At 48.4% G+C, this 12433-nt stretch overlaps 1 pseudogene; it reads left to right on the forward strand.

Moving 5' to 3' along the window:
- Nucleotides 1-423: 423 nt before the first annotated feature.
- Nucleotides 424-2236, forward strand: LOC147964339 (protein FAR1-RELATED SEQUENCE 5-like; annotated as a pseudogene).
- Nucleotides 2237-12433: the final 10197 nt, after the last annotated feature.

The following is a 12433-nucleotide window of genomic DNA, read 5'->3' on the forward strand; positions in this document are numbered from 1 at the left end:
TGTATACAAATTTGCAGGAAGATGTGGATGTTGACAATGTGGAAAATAGTTTACAGGAATCATTCGCGGATAACTTGAGCCAGGTTCGTAGATAGATGTTGTACATCGATGAATATTATGAATTAAATGATAGTAGTTAACATATACATTTTCATATGAATTTTGTAGGAGGAGTCAGATGGTATTAGCGGTGATCACGATGAGGGGGAGATCGACATTGAGGAGGCTCGAAGGCAGCAGCAAATGATGGATACACATTGGAAGGTGATGGCTATGACCTTTCGGTCGCAAGGTGATGCATACATATTCTATAACAATCACGCCAAAGAGAACGGGTTTAGCATCAGAAAACAGAAAGTCAAACGAGGTGCTTCGGGAATGATACGGTACCGGAGATTTCTTTGCTCTAGGGCAGGTAGAAGGCAGAGCAAGTTTATAACCATGGAGGGCCGCAAGCGCAGGCTTAGACCGGAGACTCGTTGCGATTGCGGTGCACATATGGTGGTGAAGCTGGACAGAGAACGTGGTGTTTGGTTTGTCGCGTCATTCGTGGATGATCACAACCACACGATGGCTAGGCCCGACGAGGTTTGTTTTCTGTGGTCTCACAGACGGATTGGAGAAGGAACGAGGGCAGAGATATTGGCGTTGGAAGCTGCCGGGATAAGAAAGCATATAATAATGGACAACTTTATCAGCAGATACGGTTCGTACGATAAGTGCGGGTTTATCAGGAGGGATATTTACAATCTTTGTTGCAGAGAAAAAATGAAGCTCATAGCAAAAGGTGACGCAGAGACGGCAGTTGGCATTATGAGGAGCAGGAAGGAGAAGGACCCTGAGTTTTTTTTAAGTATGTGCGTGACAAGGAAGGGCGACTGAAGAGTATGTTTTGGTGTGATGCACAGTCGCGGAGGGACTATCAGGACTACGGAGATGTGGTTGTGTTTGATAGCACGTATAAGATGAACAGATATGGTATGCCGTTCGTCCCCTTTGTCGGAGTTAACAACCACCGTTGCACCACAGTGTTTGGATGTGCCATAATTGCTGACGAGACGGAAGGGACATATGTGTGGCTGTTGCAGACATTTATGAAGGCAAACTGCCGGGTGAAGCCAAAGTCAATAATCACAGATGGTGACGCTGCAATGATCCGGGCTATTCGGACTGTGCTTTCAGATGTTTTCCATCGTCTTTGCTCCTGGCATATCGAGAAAAATATGCAGAGGCACCTGCATTACAAGTCAGTGGATGAGTTCAGATCGCTCCTATACTATGCCACCTCTCAAGCGAACTTTGAGCAGAGATGGACCGCTTTCTATAATAAGTGGAAGACGGATAGAACTAAAGAGTGGCTTGACAGGATGTACAGGAAGAAGAGACTTTGGGCAGCTTCATATCTTTCCGATGGTTTTTTCCTTGGTATGCGAAGTAACCAGAGAAGCGAAAGCCTCAACTCCTGCCTTCACCTACACCTGGACTACGGTATGACAATAGTTGATCTGGTTGTGCATTATGAGAACTGTATAGTTCGCCTGCGTGAGAATGAGACGTACGATGACTGTGAGGCACACCAAAAAGAACCACCGTTAGTTACTGAATATAAGGCACTTGAGGAGCATTCCGCCAAAGTATTCACACCTGCTAATTTTTACATCCTGCAAGATGATTTGCACAAGATGGGTCAGCTGGAGATATTTGAGACGCTCATGGGAATTGAGCGTCAGACATATATGGTGACATGGAAGGATAACCACAAGTTCATGTATAATGTTGTTTATGAACCAGGTAACTCAGAAGAAACTATAACATGCAGTTGTCTTAGGATGGTTCGGAAAGGCCTGCCATGCAAACACATTCTTTTTGTTCTCCATCATCTGAGCATAACTGAAATACCAAAGTGTTGTGTCCTTCATCGGTTGTCAAAAAATGCGAGAGATGGATTGCCTGTGCAGCGGAAGAGTGATATGTTTGGATGGGGTTGGTCAGGGCCATTAGAGAGAGACCGGTATAGTCAAATAAGCATAAAAACCGCAGAGGGCATCTCATGTTGCAGCAAATGATCCCTTCTTGTTTGACGAGTTGATGAAGTGTCTGGATAACATAATAGCGCAGAAAAAGATACCAGAGGAGGAAGTTATAGGAAGTAGAAGGTATGCTAAGCTTAAGAAGGAGGCAAGTCAAGCGCAACAAGTTGAGCCTGGTATTGGTGATCCTAAGAAAGTTTCGATGAAGGGTGCACCTAAGAAGGGGCGGTCAAAGGGGGGCCCCGATGTTACAAAGAATGGTAGGCCAAAAGATTTTACAGAGAAAAAAAGTGGTCCTTTGTGCAGTCTGTGTAGTCTACCAGGTCATAACAAGGCTACATGTCGAAAAAACCAGAAGTAAGATGCTACCTTATTATTTTTTGTTATGTTGGTACTTCGGTTTTACAAACTATATTTTCTCACCCATATTTTTATGTTATGTTCAGGAATTGGGCGTAGAGAAGCATCTTGCTATGTTGGAAGAATAAAAACGGTCGCATGAGTCTAGTCCGAATAAACTATGTTGTTTCTTGTTCGTACTTGTGTGGCAGAAAACTTTATGTCTCGATTTATTTATGTGTGATGAAAATACTTATGTGAACATATGTGATATGACACATCATATTTGTTTAATGAATTGCCATCTTATTTGTACTGCTATGTGAAAGAGTTCACAGTTTTAATATGCTGCGTTTTTGTTACTGTACCTGTTGCAAAAAACATGGCCGACCGTCGTTGTGCAAAAAAACATAGCCGACCGTCGTTGTGCAAAAAAAATGCCCGACCGGCTGCTGGACCGCAAGTTGGGCTATATTCCCAACCCAAATCAAGCCAACGAGGCGACTCGGGAGGTCCATATAAAGCCCATCAAGGGCCCAGCAGCTGGGTCCAACGGGGCGGCGATTTCAAGCAGTACTAGCAGAGGAGTTCGACCTGTGTAGCACGCCGGCATATTTAAGCTGGTCCTCACCCCCATCAGCTTCCGAGGTGGGACTAAACTCCTTCATCGGGCATGCGAGACGACGATGACTGGGCCGGGGAGGGGCGAGGCTGGCCCTGTCGTACTGGGCCGACATGGGCCGGGCGGCGACGTTGCAAGAAATGGAGCCTCGTCAGCGTTGCGTCAACCGCATCGCCTTATTTAATCCCACCTCGCCAACGAAAGGGCGCACCGATCGACTTAAATAGCCGCGTCGGCTGTTTCTCTCGAACTCCTCTGTTACAAGCTCCTTGTCAGCCCCGTTGGCCTACTTGTGGGCCCTTGTGGGGTCCGCATCGACCGCCCGAGTCGCCTGTCGGCTAGATTTTGGTTGGATGCACAGTCCCTGGGTCCACAAGGGAAGGTCGGGCTTTTTTTTTTCTAGTCAAATTTTTTTTAGCAAACGAGGAGGCGTCCGCCTGCATTTATATGTGCATCTAAGAACCAACAAACGGCGGCTGGCATTATCATCACATAATAATATTGCACATAAAGCCAGCTGTCTGCCTCCATTTATATGAAACTCTACGAGCCAGCAGATGGCGGCATCATCATCACATAAGCATATAGCACATAGCAGCTTAACATATATAGTTGGAAAATAAATATTGTAGCTAGTACCGACGACGGCACCTTTATTTAGTTGCGGACGTGCATAATCATGCCCATTACAATAAGAAATGTCATAATATCAAAATTGTTCCTAGTGCCGTCAACGGCACGTTTATTTAGTTGCGATAATAAGAAAAAGAATGTTCTCGTAGCCAAAAACCCATCAACAAACTAATTCTTGTCCATGATCTTCAAAATCTTCTCTTTCACAGTTTCCATCGTGTTGCACTCTGAAACAAGTATTTCAGCTAGAACGCGTCCTCTTGAAGCATTCACCTCAGCTTGATCAAACTCAAATATCCATTCATCTCCGTTCCAGTTTTGAATGCATTTCACCACAAACAGACCACAAGAAACTCTATACAAAACCTCGAGTCAGGCATTGCTGTGTAAGAGAAGTACTTAGAACTTAAACAGTTGAACATACCCATCCTTTTGTAACGGCATATCGTACTCATTTATTGGCCACGAAGATACGTCTGGATGTTCCGTTTGTACAAGGGAGTTCACCTCCAAGGTATCTTTAGCTATTTCTGCCCTCTGAGATATAGATGTGAAGTTCATATGAAGTACATAACTAATTAGTACTATCTATCTTGTTACATGTAAAGAAAGAAGCTTACCAGCTGCCTTATTTTTTTAAGAACTGCCTTGCTGCATTTACCAGTAGAATTTAAAACTTGAAACTCTTTTTTCTTGTTGTGCATGAGAATTTTTATCCAGTGACTTTCTTCCACATGAAAAGGAAAGTATGCCTACAACAAAGTTTAGTCAAGTTCTTGGACACACAATTAGTTATGTACTACGAAGGATCATACAAATGTGAAATGCCTTATCTGTAATGAAATACTCCTCATTAACTCTAGACACCATTTTATTTTGGTTTGTGAAATGCTCCATAAAATGGTGCTTAGAGTTCTTAACCTTTCCTTCAGCACGAAGAATAAGCCAGTGTGACACCCAAGATGATAAAATGTGACGGTCAGGACGAGGATTATGGGTTTGCATATGGTTGCAATAACTATTGATGACCTGAAAATAACATAACAGCAATACTCCTCTTAGAAAAAAAATTAAATATGACATGTACAACTTCATATAATTGTTGTAATACTTACACCGCCATGCAACCATTTTTTCGCAATGATGGCTTGAAGCATATCAGGTGTACATGTTTTCCCAGCAATTCCTATCATGTGCACGACAGTTTTCCTACTAAGCTTCGCCGAGTCTGATAGTGTCTTGATATAAACCTTCGCGGCCTCTATGTGATCCTCAGTAATGTAATCGGTATTAATCAGAACGTCTCTTATACCAAACAAACCTAAAATATAATCAAACAATGAGTAAATAAATTGTGCATGGAAGGAATGAAATATCTTCAAAACAAAGTACATAAGACTTACTTTTCTTTGGACGTTTACGTCCACCGATCTGCTGGAAGGGTGAAAGAATATGCTTTGACTTTTTTCTCTTGCGTTTCCCTTCATTCTCCTCAGTGCCACTTTCTTTCGCATTCCCATCATTCTCCTTAGTGCCACTTTCTTTCTCATTCTCATCATTCTCCTTAGTGCCACTTTCTTTCGCTTTTTTAATAAGTGTGTTCAGACTATCCATACTAATCTCCTCAGATTTATCGGCGCTAGACCCGTCTGACACTGCATTTATATTCTTGGGGGTTGAAGTAACTGCTGGAAAGTCATTCATGCGTATCGTTGCAAAAGATGGGTCGGTTGAATTACCATTCTCGTCAATAACGAAGGGGTCCCCTTCATCTCCTGTACCGGGTGTATTGAGATGCATACCTTTCTCACGTGCGGACTTCTTCCCGTTCCCATTGGTGAAGGATGCCTCCACCCCGTTGTCCATATCGTCCTTTGCAGGAGTTGATTTTACATCTGGAAAATATTTTAACGGACCATACCCCCTCATCCAGTTCTCACTGTGCTCCACAAACTCAACATCACTAAACCCTCTATTTGTCTTGAAGACAAGACCTTTGTTCTCCAGCTCCTCCAGTACTATCTGCAATAACACATGGGAAGCAGTAAGTACATGCAAAGAATATGAATAATCTCATGTAATTTGAATAACACATCACTAATTACCTCAGCACATTTTTTAGGGACAAGGCGAATTTCTTTCTGCATGTCTTTGATGCTTTTCATAATTTGATCTAAGGTCGTGTCCTTGCTCGATGAAGCCTCGTCTCTATTATCCTTCCTTTTCCGCGAACAACCTGTTCTATCAACTTGCTCAGATTCTTCCTCCACAAATTTCCCCTCTTGAGCAATTATCATCTGTCTGTGCTTCTCACTTATTATGTCATCAACCTGTGCCATGTTAAATCATTTTAAATTACTCACCATGAAAAAGGTTCCATAACTCCATGCATGCAAACCATAAATACTTACCCTCCCATTCCCGCAGCCGTACGATGTGTCGTACGCATCACGCTTCATAGCCTCGACTTCTGGCCAGATAAGCATCAACGGATACTCATGCGCCAGTGGATCAAAAGTCTCGTCATCAAGTGGCTGCACTTTCTCCCAAAACAAGTACTGCATGAACATGAAATATATTAGCAATCTTAACAGTCCAGACTATAGTTCGAAATAACATATATAACATACAATTTACCTGTATGAGAGCAAGGTTTCCCACCGGCCATGTAAAATTTGTACGATCCGATAAAGTCTTCGTGATGCCATCAACGCAAACGCGTAAAGTAAACGCGTTCCAGTTAAATGATTTAATGCTCTCCACATCCTCCACTAGCTTGTAAAAAGCATTAGGAACTTCTACCGTGGAGTGTGGTGCAAGAACAGTGCCTAGAAGAACCAACATAATTCGACGCAGGAAATCATCATCATACAATCCACTAGTAGTGATGTCCTGTATAAGCTGGTCTATCATTATTTCATTCATACTCGAATCTATGAAACGACTCAGCACCTTCACTTTCGCCTTTAGCCCCCCTTTACCTAAAGCTTTCATGGCATCTCTGCCCTTGTTCACTAGGCCAAAAATATCAAACACATCTTCAGCGCGCAATGATATCGCACCGTTTCTTGATGGCATAATGAACCTTTCTGTGTCCACTGCGTATGATTTAATCATAAACTTTAGCAGACACTTGCGCATGAGCACACTAGGAATCATCAACATTTGTCCTAGTCTAGTGCTTGCAAATTGTTTTTTTTTGCCTAGAGGTCAGTTTGCTGACGAGGAGACACCACTTCTCAACAGAACAAAAAATCTGTCCGTAGTCCTCCATCACTACGAATAGGAGCAAATAACATATTAGCTACTTTTCATGTGTACATGATGAACATGATGATTGCATCGTTGAAAAAACATAAAAATTACCTCCCACCAGTACGGCCGTCGGTGGCCGCGGCGGGGGGGGGGGGTGCTGGTGGTGATGACGACGCCGACTGCGTGCTGTGGAACCGCGGCCGCCTATGTCAGAATCTTTGGCTGACGTGATGTAGACGGACGACCACGTTGGATGGCGTGCTGTCGATCGGTGGACGGCAGATTTAATGTTCTCCAACGGCGGCGGACGGACGGCGGATGAGGTGTTCTCCACCGGCGGCGGATAGACGGTGGAGTGGCGTCACGGGGCCAGAAGGGGTGGATGGACGGCGGCGTGCTGAAGAGGACAGGGTGAGGGGTGTCAGGGGATCGGGGGCAGATGGCGGCGTGGGTTAGGGCTTGGGGCAGGGCGTCGTGGGTGACGAGGGCATATGGTGGCGGGCGTGTCAGGTGCTAATCACGATAGATTCGGTCGGGCCCGCGTCGCTTCTGTCTCCACTACCGTACACAATGATTGGGCCGGGCCCCAGACGACACGGGTTGATTAGCGTCGGCGTGCAGTAGTCCATGCATGGTCATATCTTATGATATTTTTTTTAACTTCAAACGGAAAACAAATTATTTTTAAATATGGTTCCCAACTACGGTTTTTTTCTACTCCGTCAAACGTCATGACACTTTTTCCAAACGTTGCCATCACCATCCACAGCACACACGCCAATTCTCGTATTTTTCCGGCGCTCGGCGCATTTTCTAGGGTTTTCCAGGTCGAAAATCACAAAAATACTGCCCGGACGTGACGCAACGTCCGTTTTGTGTCCGTTTTCGTTCCAACCTTGCATGGGGGCCTACGTTGGCCGTGCCCACATGTACGCACACTTTGGTGCAATTGCATGCATGCGATCACGTAGCCCCAGTGCAACCAGCTACTTCTCGGTCTGCCGGGGAGGGGGTTCCCAACTACGGTTTTTTTCTACTCCGTCAAACGTCACGACACTTTTTCCACACGTTGCCATCACCATCCACAGCACACACGCCAATTCTCGTATTTTTCCGGCGCTCGGCGCATTTTCTAGGGTTTTCCAGGTCGAAAATCGCAAAAATACTGCCCGGACGTGACGCAACGTCCGTTTTGTGTCCGTTTTCGTTCCAACCTTGCGTGGGGGCCTACGTTGGCCGTGCCCACATGTACGCACACTTTGGTGCAATTGCATGCATGCGATCACGTAGCCCCAGTGCAACCAGCTACTTCTCGGTCTACCGGGGAGGGGGTTCCCAACTACGTTTTTTTTCTACTCCGTCAAACGTCACGACACTTTTTCCACACGTTGCCATCACCATCCACAGCACACACGCCAATTCTCGTATTTTTTCCGGCGCTCGGCGCATTTTCTAGGGTTTTCCAGGTCGAAAATCGCAAAAACACTGCCCGGACGTGACCCAACGTCCGTTTTGTGTCCGTTTTTGTTCCAACCTTGCGTGGGGGGCTACGTTGGCCGTGCCCACCTGTACGCACACTTTGGTGCAATTGTATTCATGCGATCACGTAGCCCCAGTGCAACCAGCTACTTCTCGGTCTGCCGGGGAGGGGGTTCCCAACTATGGTTTTTTTTCTACTCTGTCAAACGTCACGACACTTTTTTCACACGTTGCCATCACCATCCACAGCACCCACGCCAATTCTCGCAATTTTTTAACCCTCGACGCATTTTCTAGGGTTTCCTAGGCTAAAGTACCCTACACCGATGTCCGGACACACACTAAGCTACGTGTGTTTCCTGTCTGATTTCATTCATATCGTGCGTGTAGGACTACATTTGGGATGCACACACACTCGCAAAATTTTGTTTTGTTACATGCATGCAATCACGTACTTTAGCGTCCTTACTATTTTATTATGTTTTACCATATTTTCGTGTACAAATTCATCATCAAATCAAAACTCTTGAATGAAAAGGACAAAAGAAATTTCACTTAAATTTCATTCAACATAGATAAAATATTTTACATAGTCGAGCGAACTCGATGATTACAAGTTCATACATAAAGTCTACTACTTAGGCTTACAACGACATAACCAAATTAAATAAAAACACAGTAAAAAAACTACTCGTTGTCGCTATCAACGAGGTCAATCACGGCCGGGCCGTCGCTGCCGTCATCGTCGCTGTTGGACTGGTTGGCGAGGTCGTCCCAGTCCACCGGATCGTCGTCGGAATCCTCCTCCTCCGCCGGCGCCTGCTGACACTCCGCCGACGCCTGCTCCCACTCCTGCTGCCACTCCGGCGGCACCTGCTGCCACTCCGGCGCCGCCATCGCCGCCTGCTGCGCCGCCTCGGCCGCCTGGATTGCGGCCGCAATCTCGGCGGCCTCCATCGCCTCCGCCGCCGCCGCTGCAGCCTCCGACGCCCGTACGGGCACGTGGTACCCTGGCATGTCATCCGGGTCGCCGTCCTCGCGGAGGATGACCTGCTCCGGCGGCAAGTCTATCCCCGGTGGCGAGGGAGCGACGGCCGGCGCGGGCGCCGATGCTGGGTGCACACCGTGGCCGCCGCCATGTCTGTGGCGATTGTGCGGTGGAGGCGGTGCACGAAGACTGCCGCTGCGGCCTGTCAGGTCGGGGGTCTCGCCGGCCGCCGCAAGGCGGAAGGTGGCCATGACCTCCCAATAGTCCTTCCCGCACCAAAACCGCTTCCGGCCTTCGATATTGTGCCGGCCGCCGCTGTGGTTGCGGAGCTCCTCCTCCGTCGCGCCGGGACCCGGCGTCGCGTAGCCGTCGGCGTCGATCTTCCAGTTGCGTGGAAGACGGCAGCCCGGCAGCACAAGGAGGCAGTAGCGGTGGAGCTCCAGCGTCTCCGGCACACCGATGCTCGTCGGCCATGCACCGGGGACGTCATCGTCGGCGCCGCCGCCGCCGGTGCTGCTGCTGCCGCGGAAAAACGACATCGGGTGCGGGCAGGCGGCGACGGGCGTCGGTGGGACGGGTGTGGTCGGGGGCGGGGGAGGAGGCGGTCAGGCGACAGCACGGTGGGACGGGCGTGGGCGGGGCGTCGCCGTTTTATAGCGAGGCGGGGCGGGGCAGGGGAGGAGGCGGGTGGGCGGCAGCACGGCTATTAACGCCGACGCGTTAATGACCGCACGACAGGCGAGGCGACGTTTGACCATCGGGCGCCGCGAACGGCGCGTCCGGAGGGGGCAGGCCAGGCGGCGGGCCGGTCAGGTGGCAGGCCAGGCGACAGCGGCAGCGGCGACGCGGCAGGCGAGGAGCCGACAGCGACGGCAGGCGGCAGCGGAGGCGTCCGGCAGGCGGCACGCGCGTGCAACCGCCTACGTGCATGCGCGCCTCGGGCGCCGTGATTGGCGGACGAGTGCAGGCTGGCGTGCGGTCGGGGGACGTGGGCGGGTGGGGCTGCGACGGGTGCGGCGCGACGCGTTGACTGCGGGGACTGCCGCCGTGATCGCGGGCGGGCACGTCTGCATGCCTGCCACGTCACCAGGCGCGTGCGGCCGGCCGGTTTAATTTTTTTCCCTCCCGGGCGGGCGGGCTGTATTCATATACGTATTGCTTCGCCTGTTTTTTTTGCGGGCGGTCGGGCCGGCGGGGGAAGCTTTTTCAAAATATGCCCATCCTGCCCTTTGTTATGAAGGGGTATTGGGCAATCTCGGCCGTCCTTGTGTTTACAGGGGGTCTACCGAAGCGGAAGTGTTACATAGAAGTATTACAATTGGGACATTGGAAGCAGATTGGCATCAAGATTGGTAATTTTTACATGTCAGTACCAAGATTGGGGCGAGCTGTTGCAAAAAAGACTAAAAGTATGTTTTATACGTATTGACAGAAAAGCTGACCGGTTGGGCCCGCCCGTCAGGCGCCACGCTGGCCAGTGCGCGCGTGCCCGCGCGCTAACTGCGCGCTGACTAGGACGAGGCCGGCTCGCACCGTTTAGGGCTCGCTGGTGCGACCGAGCCAGACCCCGACCCCGCTCTGCCCTCGCACCCTCGCCGGCGGCTGCCTCCCCCTCACCGGCGAGTGCCTCCCTGCCCGCCCCGCCGCCCGCCACAGCACGCCACCGTAGCCTAGGATCGAAGTGCTTACGCACTGTCACCTCCCCTGCGGCTGCTCCTCCCTCGCGTCCTCCTCTCCCCCCCGGCTGTTGTGCCTCCCTAGGCGACGATGGCCTCGGCGACTCCGGTAGGTGGCGATGGCCGGGGCGATGTGAGCGGCGGCGACCCCCCCCCCCACACACACTTAGGCCTCTATGGCAGTGGCGGCTACTCCAGCTCGGAGTACAGTAGCGAGGACGAAGATTTTGCGGAGCCGGCGTTGTCGATGGAGCAGAGGCTGCAGTTGGCGCGAATTTAGGTGGCCAACCCTAGCACCGCCCATCACTGGACTCATGGCTTCGGTGGTGTTTTGTAAGTGGTCAACTATTCCATTCTTGCTCACTAAAATTGGGGATTAGGGTTAGGTTTCTACTGCCTGCATGTTTAGCACTCTAATAGCTAGTCCTAACTAGAGCAGAGAAGTATAGTGGATTACATTGTTATTTGTTAGTCCAAATTGTCAGAGCAGCATTATGTGTTACCTAACTGGAGCAGAGCAGAGCATCATTAGTGGCTTACATTGTTATTTCTTAGTCCTAACTAGAGTAGAGCACCATTAGAGCAGAGCACCATTAGACCAGAGCAGAGCAGAGAAGCATAGTGGATTAAATGATTCCTAACTATAGCAGAGCACCATTAGTGGACAATTCTGTTAACTACTTATATGAAAATACAAAACATCAGTTTGCTGTGAGTTAAGTACCCACTCTGTAATTAGGGTTGCATTGAAATAGTTGTTTACATTGTTTGATTTTGTAGTAATTGTTTAGTTTATTTATATTGCAAGGCTAAATTAAACAAAGCTTTGTTTATATGTTAGCCTATCTGTTAAGCAAAATTGTTTATTAACCAATTTTGTTTGTTATTTCATTTTGCAGTTTGTATGATGACATTTTGGATGTTAGGTTCCATTTTGATGCTTCAGAAATGTTTGAGCTGAAGCTCTGCAGTTCATATGTGACATACATGAATATGATTGCAGTGATGGAAACCCAAGGATTTAGTGAATATGATCTGTTGTTTCACATTGAGAATCCAGATTTAGGGGAGAAAAGATTGGAGATGGTAGAGAGTAATGCTGAGTTGCAACTAGTAAAGAGGCAGGTTGAGGAGTGTAAGGTTTTAAATTTGTTAGTGAGAGCATGTCCACCTCCTTGCAGCCAGTTTGAGAGGCAAGATTTATCCACTGTTCCACCTCCTTGCAGCCAATTTGAGAGGCAAGAATTATCCACTGTTCCACCTCTTTGCAGCCAGTTTGAGAGGCAAGAATTATACACTGTTGTGTATGAAGAGCCTGTGTTATATGATCTCAGTGAGCCACCCATCTATGCTGTTGATGAAGAAGGAGTTGCCTTTGAAAGTCAGAGTAGCAGCTTCAGTGTAGCTCATG

This window comes from Triticum urartu, chromosome 6A (assembly GCF_056163025.1).
Source record: "Triticum urartu cultivar PI428250 chromosome 6A, HENAU_Tu73, whole genome shotgun sequence".
NCBI classification, from domain to species: domain Eukaryota; kingdom Viridiplantae; phylum Streptophyta; class Magnoliopsida; order Poales; family Poaceae; genus Triticum; species Triticum urartu.